General features: G+C 43.6%; 1 protein-coding gene and 1 pseudogene across 2 annotated transcripts in view; one reads left to right on the forward strand and one right to left on the reverse strand.

Moving 5' to 3' along the window:
- The window catches only part of POFUT3 (protein O-fucosyltransferase 3), a 78795-nt gene that overhangs the window by 27083 nt on the left and 38370 nt on the right, over nt 1-13342 (reverse strand). The window lies entirely within an intron of this gene.
- On the forward strand, nt 6816-7685 carry LOC144283999 (chloride intracellular channel protein 1 pseudogene; annotated as a pseudogene).

Here is a 13342-nt window from a genome sequence, read left to right on the forward strand (position 1 = left end):
GCAATAAATAAGATTTTATTAAAAGCAGAGCAAATTTCCAACTTGCTGTTTGAGCTTGCAAAATTTAATTATCCTTTTCTGTTTTGTTTCAAAGTTTTTACATGTAAAAAGAATTCAAACTTTGAGGAGCAATGGTACAACCTTTTTGAGGCCAATCTGGCAGTTGGTACCAAAATTTTAATTTAATTTATCCATTGACACAGCAAATCCATTCTTAGATCTTTGGAGAAATAACAGCACATACGAGCAGAGACATACAAGTAAGTTGTAGTAACATGACAAAAAAAATAGCAATACTTAAATAACCATGGACAAGGGATGATTAAATGAATTTAGATACCTTCATTCTACTGAGTCAACATCGCTTTATATTCTAACCTGAAAAAAAAATTTAAACGTATGTTTTGGAGGGAAAACCTATATATATCTATGGTATGATTCAATGCAGGAAAAAAAAAAAAAAAACAGAGATGCCTGGGGCTCAGTGGTTGAGCATCTGCCTTCAGCTGACCCGGAGTCCCGGAATCAAGTCCCATATTGGGACTTGGGACTTCCCTGCAGGAAGCCTGTTTCTCCCTCTGCCTATGTCTCTGCCTTTCTCTGTGTGTCTTTCATGGATAAATAAATAAAATCTTAAAAAAAAAAAAAAAACTACAGGTTAAATTCAATTACACATCAATTTCTGGAATGATAGACAATAATCTGACTGGGACAGAGACTGAGAAAGTAAAGGTAAAATTTCATTTTTCACTTCTTTACTGTTTTTAGTGATATATTCATGTATTACTTGTGTAATTTTTATGCATTTTTTAAAGATTTATGTATTTATTTGAGAGAGAGAGAAAGAGAGAGAGAGCATACGTGGAGGGCTGAGGCAGAGGGAGAGAGAGAAGCAGACTCTCCTGCTCAGCCCAAACATGGGGCTTGATCCCAGCATTCTGGGATCATGACCTGAGCCGAGGGCAGATGCTTACTTGACTGAACCACCCAGGCACCTTTACTTGTGTAATTTTTAAAGATTAAAGGAATAAACAAGACACCTCTCTGAGAAGAAGCATAAAAAAACTTCACAGACTTTGTATGATATGTAAAAGCTCACAAATATACTCCCAAACTGCCATAACATCCCCACTGCTACTTAGAAAATATTGCCCTTGGAATCCTGTAGGCTCGTAAGAGTATCATATTTCAGAATTTATGTGGAAAATTATATAACACAGTTAACTGCCAGGCATGTCATCCACCCCAAAAGGAAAGCTAGCAGATTATAATTTACTTAAACGTCAACAGGTGAATATGTTTTGCTAACACCCAGCTAATGAACTATTTCAGATGTAAATGAGACATTAGCACACGTCCTCAGAGAAGCGAGTTTAGAGTAATACATTGCAGTTCAGCTGAAAAATTGGTTGGGGGGATCCCTGGGGTGGCTCAGCGGTTTAGCGCCTGCCTTCAGCCCGGGCGTGGTCCTAGAGTCCCAGGATCAAGTCCCGCGTTGGGCTCCCAGCATGGGGCCTGCTTCTCCCTCTGCCTGTCTCTGCCTCTCTCTCTCTGGGTCTTTCATGAATGAATAAATAAATAAAATCTAAAAAAAAGAAAAACTGGTTGGACGGGATGCCTATGTGGTTCAGTGGTTGAGCATCTGTCTTTGCCTCAGGTCCTGATCCTGGGGGTCCTGGGATAGAGTCCCCATATCCAGCTCCCCACAGGGAGCCTGCTTTTCCCTCTGCCTATGTCTCTGCCTCTGTGTGTGTGTGTGTCTCTCTCTCATGAATAAATAAATAAAATCTTTAAAAAAAGAAAAATTGGCTCAAGTTTTAAAATTAAGTGCATCAAAATAATCAAGCCGGAGTCTATCAAACCATGCACCTTGACACAATAATAATTACTAGCTAATCTTGGTGCTTTCAAATACATACTTTGTAATCTTGATTACATTTAAACTTTTAAGTGTCAGAGCTCTTTAAACAGTATTCTGGAAAGGAGGATATTCATAAAACATAATATATCCTTAATAAATTAGGTAACCAAAATATTAAAAAAAAAATCATTAGTTGAAATCAACTGATTCCAACTGCTGCAAACCTCAGCCACCCCACAGCCGGACTGCTCCCAGAAGGAACACCTCCCCACCCGAGGTGGGCTCCTTGTCACTGACAGCCTCAAGGTGAAGAAACATAAAGTGTCCATTTTTCATGCCCTTTCTCTATTGTTTAGAAGCTCATACCACTAGTGCTTTAGAGTACCTACAAGAGGGGGCTAGGGTGACCAACTTGTCCCAATTTGCCTGGGACCCGTCTGGTTTTACCACTGAAAATCCTGTATTCGAGGAACTCCTTGAGTCCAGGCCAACGCGGGACAGTTGGTCCCCCCACCTCAGGGCCACACTCCTATCAAAGAAAACAATGCCCAGACCCTCTATAGCCTCCACCTGGGCAGAAGAGGCATGAATTATGCCCAACCAAGTCTTATTCCTTGTCATGTACGATGGAGGCTAAAAATCAGAGTTTCATTTCTTCTTGATTAGAAAAGAGAGAAATCTCAAAAATATGCGGGGTGACAGAAGCCAGACAAAAGAGTGTACTTGGTGGACAATTCAATATATAAAGCCCCTAAACTAGCAAAACGAACCTATGGTGACAGAAATCAAGTCAGTGGTCTCCCGGGTCAGGGGGAGGTGCGAGGAGCAAGGGGGACGCTGCCTAACAGAGGCATCAGGGAACCTCCTGGGAGGAGTGGATGCTCTATATCTCCATTCCTACATGTGTCAAAACTCACCAACTGCTGACTTAAGATGTGTGCACTTATGATACGCAAACTTCACCTTTCAGGAGTTGGTTTTAAAAATAAGAGTGAGGGGCACCTGGGTGGCTCAGTTGGTTAAGTGTCCGACTCTGGTTTTGGCTCAAGTCGTGCTCTCAGGGTCGTGGGATGGAGTCCTGCTTCGGGCTCTGCGCTCAGCAGAGGGTCTGCTCGGATTCTGTCTCCCTCTCCCTCTGTCCCTCCCACTTGTGTGCTCTCTTGCTCTCTCTAAAATAAATAAATCAATCTTTAAAAAAATAATAACAATAGATCTTCCATCACCCAAAAGATGCAGAACTGACTGGAGCACTATGTTTTAGGGATGCTATTGGAGGGATTTCGGGGGCATGGAGCAGATCAAGTGCTGCGGTGACGTTCAGCAAACACTTGGAGCATCCTAAGGGCACAGCACATCACCTCGCTCCTTCATGGGAAATATTCAAAACTCACTTGGAATGTGTGCAGCCATCCATCGCAAGAAACTGTACGGATTCCTTCTCTAGAAATATCAAAAGAAAAGCATCCCTAACGTTCTTCCATCTTACGATGTTTTATTCTTGTTACAACTGTAAACTCATCAAATGACCAGAAGACCAGAAGGACAGTCAGCAGAGAGGGAGGCGGTGCGGATTTCAGGGCCTCTAAATAATGCAACAGAGCAGCCCAGCATAAACAGCTTCTAGTACAGAGATAATCCCAGCAGTGGGAACCTAATCTAATAAGAACGTGTGAAGTGGCTTTGGTTCAGGAGGTAGTCTCCGTTTTGACCTTGGTGCCTTATTTACTTACTTTAAGGAAATGTCTGAGGGTTGGCTAGATACTAAAGAACAGAGGCACCGACTTCCAGGATGAAAGTACCCGGGAGGGGACCAGAGGTCCCAAACAGATGTCCTTCAATGCATCATTAAGTGATCCTTCTTTGGGAAATAGTCCTTGAATATTTTATTTTTTGAGTGTTTTCTTGCCCTGATCCAAGGAAACTATCACTTCTCAGTTTCCTGCCCCTTCTGTGATTCTAACACTGCCCAGAGGATTGGTATGCACTGCAAATAGTTGGCATCTGAGGCGGGAAATGACAGAATCTGCTCTACTGCTTAGCAGGCCTGAGACAGGCAGGCGTGTCGCACTCACAGGAGGGGAGGTACTGCCTACTAGCGGTTACTGTGAGAGGGAGAGTGGTCCAGTCTTTAGAAGGCCTATAGGGAAGTGTCCATGAACTTAACGCTGGAAATTTCTCAAGTGAAAATCCAGGATCTCCCACTGGGTACATATTTGGCAAAGACTAAGACTCATGAGCGTTTGGGTGTATGCATGCCTGTACATTTCCATTTGCCAAACGTCTGCTGGTTCCTGTTAGCCCAGTAAAGCAGCTCTTGCACTGCACCAACAGAGCCAAACATCTTCCCAGAATTATTTCCCGATTGGGAAATGGAAAGTTATTGGGTTGACTCTCCCATCTGATGGTATGTGATGAAGTCCAGTACATAGCTGAGATCGTGGCCCAGTGAAGCATCAGAGCCAATTCTTTCTTCTGCAACTCGAAAGCTGAGCTGGCATGCACGGACCTGATGCAGTGCCGTCTGCCCAAACCAGATCCTTCAGCAGCCTGCCTGTTACTGATGACCACCCGGAATAGCTGTTGCACTCTGGCTTCCCACCATACTGCCAGGCCCCCGGTCTAATAATGAGCGGGGGCTCGCCGCTGGGTATTATGGTCCAGGCCATTCAGATGCCAAGGCTTGAAAATAAATCCTCCCACAGTAACTTGGAGCTAGTGCTCAGGAAAAATAATGGCACCACAGAGATACCTCGGAGCTTGCATGAAAGGAATTAGAGGATTAGAATTGGCGAATGACGTAATGAGAAAAATAGCACATCCACTGATCCAAGGTACATAAGAAAATTAAGATAGAATAACACAGAATCAGGATGAAGGAGCGAGACAGGGAAATGCTGAAGTAGTTTTAATCTACAGCATGGCTGGAGTAGGGCCAAAATGAACCACAGAGTAATATTTTTATTTTCTATTAATCTGTTCCCTAGTAGATATGCTGAAGAGGATGTGCTGGTTTCAACTTTACTGAAGGGCGCGCTCTCTCTCTTTCTCAAAATGAAAAATTGCACAATACCATTAGTTAATAAGAAAAGGAATCTTTAAAGAAAAATCTTCATTTTGGATTTAAAACAATACACCAGGGCAGCCCCGGTGGCGCAGCGGTTTGGCGCCATCTGCAGCCCGGGGTGTGATCCTGGAGACCCGGGATCGAGTCCCACGTCGGGCTCCCTGTGTGGAGCCTGCTTCTCCCTCTGCCTGTGTCTCTACCTCTCTCTGTGTGTCTCTCCTGAATAAATAAATAAAATCTTTAAAAAATAAAAATAAAAATAAATAAAACAATACACCACATGAAGAGAGAGTAATCTGGAACACCATCTCAGGACTGGCTCTAAATAAAGCACATGTGCATGTCACTGAGTAGCAACAGAGAGCTCTGAATCTGAAAACCTCTTCATTGTACTTGCCAGGGCTTTCAACCTCTGAGCTCAGAACAGACATGTGACAATTCCTAAGTTCTCATTCACTAGTTGGACAACAGAAGTCAAAAACTTTGTGCACATCACACATCCCACTTTGATGGAGTTGATTTATGTAGATTGACTAAATAGCAATGCATTGTATTTTTTTAAAAGACTTTATTTATTTATTAATGAGACACACAGAGAGAGAGAGAGAGAGAGAGCAGCAGAGGGAGAAGCAGGCTCTATGCAGGGAGCCCAATGTGGGACTTGACCCCAGGTCTCCAGGATCAGGCCCTTGGCTGAAGGAGGCGCTAAACCGCTGAGCCACCGGGCTGCCCCAATGTATTGTATTTAAAGCCCATCCTTACTTAATATGCATTTTCAAGATCTTTTTTTTTTTTTTTTTTTAAAGATTTTGTTTATTTGAGAGAGAGGCAGAAAGCATGAGCAAGGAGCAAGGGCAGAGTGAGAGGGAGAGGGAGAAGCAGACTCCTTCCTGAGCAGGGAGCCCCATGTGGGGCTTGATCCGAGGACTCCAAGATCATGACCTGAGCCAAAGGCAGACACTTAACCAACTGAGCCACCCAGGTGCCCCCCCCCCCAACGATCTTTAGTCTAAAGAAGTGGGACAATAAAATCGTCACCAGTAGTGAAACTTACAACCTTTGAAATGAAGATTACCATGTTACTTGTTTGAATAAGGCCTCAAAATGTCTTCAGAGACATTAAATACAGAGCCAAAGAAAACAGAAGTGAAGCCCTGGGAATAAAGAGTAAGCCAGGATGAGAATTTAAAAAGGCGTCAAAGACTGATCCTCAGCAACGATTGTATAACTAGAGCCGCAGGGTGAGTCAGACAACTCCGTCCAATCACACAGTGGGGGGGTGGGGGTGGGGTGGGGGGGGAGACAGGATGGAAAGTTCCTGGGCCTGATTCACAGGCATCGGCCTGGTGGCGGCAGAGCTTGCTAGGCCATGAGTTTTACTCCCATTTTGGAAAGCTATCAAATGTCTGTCTTCTCCACCACGACCTCTGTGCTTCCCTGCTCACTTGGGCACACATACTAATTGCATCAAACAAGGCAGGGAGGGCTGCAGTGAGCGAGGCCCCAGTGATGCTGGATGAAGGCATCGGTACCCTCCGCCAGAACCATGCATCATGCATCCACAAAAAGCCTGTTCTCATACACAGAATCAATGTCGTCAATCTAATACACGGACTCAATCAATGTAACCCAGGCCATCAATGTATATATACCATAAGGAGATTGCATCCTCTAAAATCAGCTAAATGGAATAACCTGACATTATCTTTCCTTCAAAGGGCATAAGCTCTGTAGCTCTTAATCAAAATAGAATTAAACAAATCTTCCTTAGTTTAACTGTATTCTTCTTTCTTTATTCCCATACAACACCTTGCCTTATTTCTTTCTCTCTTTACTTTTAAAAAACAATTCCCCCAAAGTTGACTTGGACAATAAAAGAGTCTCTCCTTGGTCCCCATCACAACCATGGCTGAAGAACAACCTCAGGTTGAACTGTTCGTGAAGGCCGGCAGTGATGGGGCCAAGATTGGAAACTGCCCCTTCTCCAGAGACTGTTCATGGTACTCTGGCTCAAAGGAGTAACCTTCAACGTAACCACTGTTGACACCAAGAGGCGGACCAAGACAGTACAGAAGCTGTGCCCAGGAGGGCAGCTCCCATTCCTTCTGTACGGCACTGAAGTGCACACAGACACCAACAAGATTGAGGAGTTTCTGGAGGCAGTGCTGTGCCCTCCCAGGTACCCCAAGCTGGCAGCTCTGAACCCTGAATCCAACACGGCTGGGCTGAACATATTTGCCAAATTTTCTGCTTACATCAAGAATTCAAACCCGGCACTCAATGATAATCTGGAGAAGGGGCTCCTGAAAGCCCTGAAAGTTTTAGACAATTACTTGACATCCCCCCTCCCAGAAGAAGTGGATGAGACCAGTGCTGAGGATGAGGGCATCTCACAGAGGAAGTTTCTGGATGGCAATGAGCTCACTCTGGCTGACTGCAACCTCTTGCCAAAACTCCACATAGTACAGGTGGTGTGTAAGAAATACAGGGGATTCTCCATCCCAGAGGTGTTCTGCGGAACGCATCGGTACTTGCGTAATGCCTATGCTCGGGAAGAGTTTGATGATGAGGAGATCAAGCTGGCTTATGAGCAAGTGGCCAAGGCCCTCAAATAAGTCCCTCCTGAGGCTCCGTCTCTCCTCTCCATTTTCTCCACAAAGACACCAGCTGGTTTTCACGTGGCTACCCAAAGGACACACTTCAAAATGGCCAGTGGGCAAAGAATCCTGAAGCGCTTCTACAGGGCTGGCTGGGGGGCTGGAGGGGATGATGGGGAATCTAGGTAAGATTTTTAGTGTGGGGTGGTGCGGGTAGGACAGTGTATTTCAGTAATAAAACACAGATTGGAAAATAAATAAATAAATAAATAAATAAATAAATAAATAAATAAATAAATAAAAGAGTCTCTCCTTGACCACACTCTAATTGTGTTCTACTGAGCTCTTTGTAAACCAGGCCCTGACCTCTGTGCTTTTGGGTTTGTCCCTGCATCACCTGGTTTCAGCAAGAACCCCTCAGCCAGGATCCTCTAGATGGATCATCTTTGATGTCTGACTGGGTTCCTCATCTGCCACCATTCCCCAGGTGGTGTGGTCATCCTGGCGGGCCCTCAGCAAGAATCCTGTTAGGTCGGCTGAGCCAGAACCTCCCCACCCTACTGTTTCATGCTGGTCATTTCCCTCCATGGACATCCCACCTGCTCCGCAGCTATACATTCCCACTCGCTCATGCTATATCTGGAGTTGAGCCCAATCTCTCTCATACTGCAAGACCCCATTGCCATGGTCCCCACACCTTGAATAAAGTGTGTCCTCCCTTAAATCAAGTCTTCCTTACCACCATTAGTGAAAGTGTCATTAATAATCTTTTTTTAAGATTTATTTATTTGAGAGATAAAGGCAGAAGGAGAGAGAGAATCTCAAGCAGACTTCCCAGTGAGCACAGAGCCCAACACAGCACGACCCCGAGATCATGACCTGAGCCGAATCAAGAGTCGGACACTTAACCGAAGGCCACCAAGGCACCTTGAATGATTATTTCTTTAGCAACACCTCAACTCACAGGCAGGGTTAGCAAAACGGAGCTCAGGGCCTGGCTCCCTGTGGTGAACACTCTCCTACTTGGCTAAACACAAAGTCATCTCTTCCCCATCTTCAAATCTCACTAAAATAACCAGAAACAAACAAACAAAAGATTCAAACCTACAAGGACTAAAAATTAGGAGAAAAGGCTGAACCAGGTGAGGGATTGAAATGCGGAGCAAGTGGACCCTGGAGGAGGGTGTGGGGGTGCAGGGGTAGGGGGAGCTGACTGGGAAGCCAAAGGGACTGGAGAAGGTGGGAGGTAGATGAAAAGACAAAAAGACAAGATAACTGAAGAATCTAATTCTGGAGCAGCAGAGGTCCAGGCTCCCTCTCTCTCACATGCAGCCTGTGATCAACACACCCCCAGCCAGGCCACCGCAGACTCATTCTCTCCATATTGTTGAAATGAAAGTGTCCATACTTGGTCATGTCAGGCACACGAGAGGGCAGAGTGGCATCCAGAGCTATAAACAGGAGGGTTTGAGGAAAATGGGCAGTGGGGATGTACTTCTACCAGCTTCCAGAATGTGGACAGTCACCTTTTACGTTACCCAAACACTTCCTTTCAGAAACCAAGCAGCTCCTGAGAGAAGGCCCACATCTACTGCCACAAGAGTAGTTAGTTATGTCACATTAGTGCATCCAGAAAACAAAGACAGGGAAAGAAAAAAATTAAATTAAAACCAATATAACAAAACCTTTCAGCGTAATGGGGTAGTTGGAACATAAAACAGAAATCTCCCGGAAGCAGAAGAGATAGGGAGAGAAAAGAGGAAAAAAATAACACATACAAAATCTAGGAGACCCAATGTCTACTTCATGGCAGTTTCAAAAATGGAGATCAGAGAAGATGATGTGATGAATAAAATGAGATACGTTTTCAGAACCAAATAACATAAGCCTCCAGGCTGAGAGGGTACAAAGTGCCCGTCCCATGAGAGAAAAGGTCCCCACACCAAGTCACATCAGCAAAATTTACAGAAAACTGGTTATTTGTAAAGGAATGGCAGGCAAAATACTACCAGACACAAAGAGTAATAACCTGAGATAAAGATGAAGCCAACTCCAGATGCCAGTATTCTTTCATTTGTATTTATGGCAGCTTCCCCTCAAAGACATAAGGCTGTACTTAACTCGGCCACCTGGTCCCCTCATCAAACTGGCCTGCATGACTGGTCACAAGGGTCACTAACAAAAGAGCAGGAATCAGAAGGACATCAGACTTCTAGAAGACAATGGAGCAAATGTTTCAGAATTTGGAGGGAAGATGTCAGGCCTCCAATCCCAAACCACCCTTGTACCTGCCTTAGGAAATAGAAAGTGGGCATCAGGGCTGCCTGGCTGGCTCAGTGGTTGAGCATCTGCCTTCGGCTCAAGTCGTGATCCTGGGGTCCTGGAATCGAGTCCCACATTGGGCTCCCCACAGGGAGCCTGCTTCTCCCTCTGCCTATGTCTCTGCCTCTGTCTCTGTGCCTCTCATGAATAAATAAGTAAAATCTTTTAAAAATAAAAATAAAAAATAAAGCAGGAGGGGGCAGCCAAACCAATGTCCCCTGTGGGAGATATAAAACCGATAGGTTAAAAAAAATAAAAATAAAAAAAATAAAAAATAAAACCGATAGGTTACTTGATCCATCAGACCACTTCCTTAAACTTTATTCATGTACCTAAATGTATTTTATACACCTACACATAAAAGTGCCATATCCTTACACAGGTATTGGGTACAGCTGATGGAATACTGCTAAAATAAAGTTAATGGTAAGTCATTAATAAAAACTAGGCAATTTCTAAAGACAACTATTAGCTCAGGTATCAGAAAAGGAAATATAATCACTGGCCCTATGTGGAGCAGTATTTCATACTCACGATAATGTAAACAATGCTGGCAAGCTGATATGATTTTTAAAATTATTTCAGACAATTAGGAGAGGGAGGAAGAATGGAGAGATAATCAAACACAAAGGAGACAAGGCTGATGGTGGTGGAAGCTGGGTGAAAGTGCCATGATGAAAACTTGCAATTATAACAATTACACAGTAAACAATAATTTCTTAAGTAAGATATTTAAAAATATTTCTTTGACAGAGAGAGAGTGAGCTCGCAGGAGAAAGAGAGAGAGAGCGAGCTCGCACACAAGGAGTGAGGAGGGGTGGAGGGAGAAGGAGAAGTAGACTCCTTGGCTGACCAGGGAGCCTGACTCAGGGCTCGATACCAGGACCCTGAGATCATGACCTGAGCCAAAGGCAGATGCTTAACTGACTGAGCCACCCAGGTGTCCTTTAAAACAATGATTTCTTATGAAATAAAATTCTACTATGTTAGATAGATTCAGGAGAAGAGAGTAAATATGAATGTTTGGGGTAATTTATGAAATAGAACCTCATAACCATTTGTCTCCAGGAATACAAGTGAGTAGGTATTATTTAGAATTCCAGAAGAAGGGGATCCCTGGGTTGCTCAGTGGTTAATGCCTGCCTTCAGCCCTGTGATCCTGGAGACTCGGGATGGAGTCCCATGTCGGGCTCCCTGCATGGAGCCTGCTTCTCCCTCTGCCTGTGTCTGCCTCTCTCTGTGTGTGCCTCTCATGAATAAATAAATGAAATCTTAAAAAAAAAAAAAAAAAAAGAATTCCAGAAGAAGCTACAGGAAAGAAAGGTATAGAGGACAGAGAAAGAGGATTATTTTTAAATCCAAATTTAAAAAGACAAAAACAAAAAACCTTGCGATACTACTTGATATTTTAAGCTAAGTTTAACCATGACTTTATAAAAAATGACATTCACAAAATTTTTCATCCTCTTAAGATTTTTTTTTTGTTATGATGGCATAGAATTTCAGTGTCTTTCTCCCTTTGTTGATGTAATGAAATGAACAGAATTAAGGAGAGATATTTGAACATAAAAAAAAGAAGCATAACTGGAAATGCTAAGAATTCAGAGGCCTGCTCCTTTGAGATTTCACTGTATATACTGCCCTCTAGTGTCACCGTATGGAAAAGCATCTTTCGTTTTGTAAACTAGAAATGCACTTTCATCTTCAAATGTCACATTCTCTCTTCTTGTTCCTTGTAGCCTCTCTAGGTAGTCAGGCTCTCAGTTTGATGTCCAAGAATTCAGCCTTGGATTATTAGTTTTATACTTTGGCTTCACTATGGATTCAAAAGATTTTGATGGAAGGGCCTTGGAACCTGGTTATGACTAAGGAGGGAAATGTGTTCTAAGTTCTAAACAACTGTTCGTTCTGTTGAGGAAAAGAACCCATTTGTGTGCCATCTCCATGATTCCCTGAGGGTATACGCCTACAAAGTCAAACATCCTGCTGGACAGAAGCTGGACACATAGATGCTCAAAAAAACATTAAGTCTGGCGAGTGACTGGTTTCAGAATTCATCTTGCTGTTTATGGACAATGTGAAATGACAAAGTAGCACAAGAAAGTGATCATTGTTACTAACAACTGGTTGAACCAAATTATTTAAGGGATATGGACAAGGCAATGCAGATGATAGAATGTAAGACAAAAGGTCCACCTCAATGCCTTCCATCCCCTCCTGAAAAAAAAAAAAATCCACTTTCACCACACTCCTTTCTTTGCAATGAGAAGAATGTATTTTCTTCTTAAGTATTATTTACTATTTGATAAAATCACACATTTCTCCCTACCAAAATGTTGACTCACGTTCAGTTCCAAGATGTTTTTCCTCTGCTACTAAGTAACAGGGAGACAGCTCCATGATCCCCTGGCTTCGACCCCGTCCCCCTCCAGGGTTACTCTTCCATCCTGCGGTACCACCCTTGCTTTGCTAATCCCAAAGAGACAAGCTTGGACTGGGGGGCAGTTCTCAACTCATGCTGGCATCCACATCTATGATAATGTGGCCTGTTTTCTGCTGAGAAGTGCTCTCTTAGAAACTTCCACCCGAATTTTCCTTCTCTAGTAGTCATATTTCAGGTGAGAAATTCCTGAACTAGCTCTGAGGTCCTTTTAATTGGGGCTCATGATGTGTGAGCAGGGATCCTACTTCCTCCATGAGCATTCCCTTCCTGAGAACCTCAGAATTAGTTTGTATCCTTCAATATAAAATCAGGCGGACAATTCTTGCAATTTTTGATCCTAACAAACAGGCCATAGAAAACTTGCACTTTTCAAATTCTGAGTCTTTGTTAGCAATTAGAGATTATAAACTGCCAATTGAAGATGCGATATATTTTATATTTATGGTAGATTTCATTTCCCTAGAGCCACCACGTCCATGAAAGAGCTAACAGTTTCTAGAGTTTTTTTTTTTCTTTAAGATTTTATTTATTAATTTGAGAGAAAAATAGAGAGCAAGAGAGAGCATGAGACATGGAGGAGACAGAGAAGCACATTCCTGCTCAGGCCCAGGACCCTGGGATCAGGACTGGAGCTGAAGACGGACACTTAACCGACTGAGCCACCCAGATGCCCGAGGGTAAGTTTTGAATCTAACCAGTATGACACATGATCAGAAAGGGTATATACTTCTCTTTAGAAACAGCAAATTGAAAAAGCAGTCATTACTAAAATCTTTAATAAGGCCCAAGAGTGTCTGAGGAAGAACACGGGTTTCTGAGCCAAGGGAGTTAGGGCTGAAAACTTAGTTTAGCTACATGAGTAGGGCTTGGAGCCCGTTCTTGTAACCCTCTGAGCCACAGCACCCTCATCTTTCCGATGAGGAAAATCCTGACCTTACCAGAGTGTTTGGTGCCTGTGACACCGAGGCTGCTGGGGAAATGTGAGTGTCTGCCCCTTCCTCCCTGCCCCAGGCCCCTCCGGCCAGGCCAGTCCCAAACCCCACTTGAGGGAAAGA

The sequence above is a fragment of the Canis aureus genome, chromosome 15 (assembly GCF_053574225.1).
Source record: "Canis aureus isolate CA01 chromosome 15, VMU_Caureus_v.1.0, whole genome shotgun sequence".
In the NCBI taxonomy this organism is placed as follows: domain Eukaryota; kingdom Metazoa; phylum Chordata; class Mammalia; order Carnivora; family Canidae; genus Canis; species Canis aureus.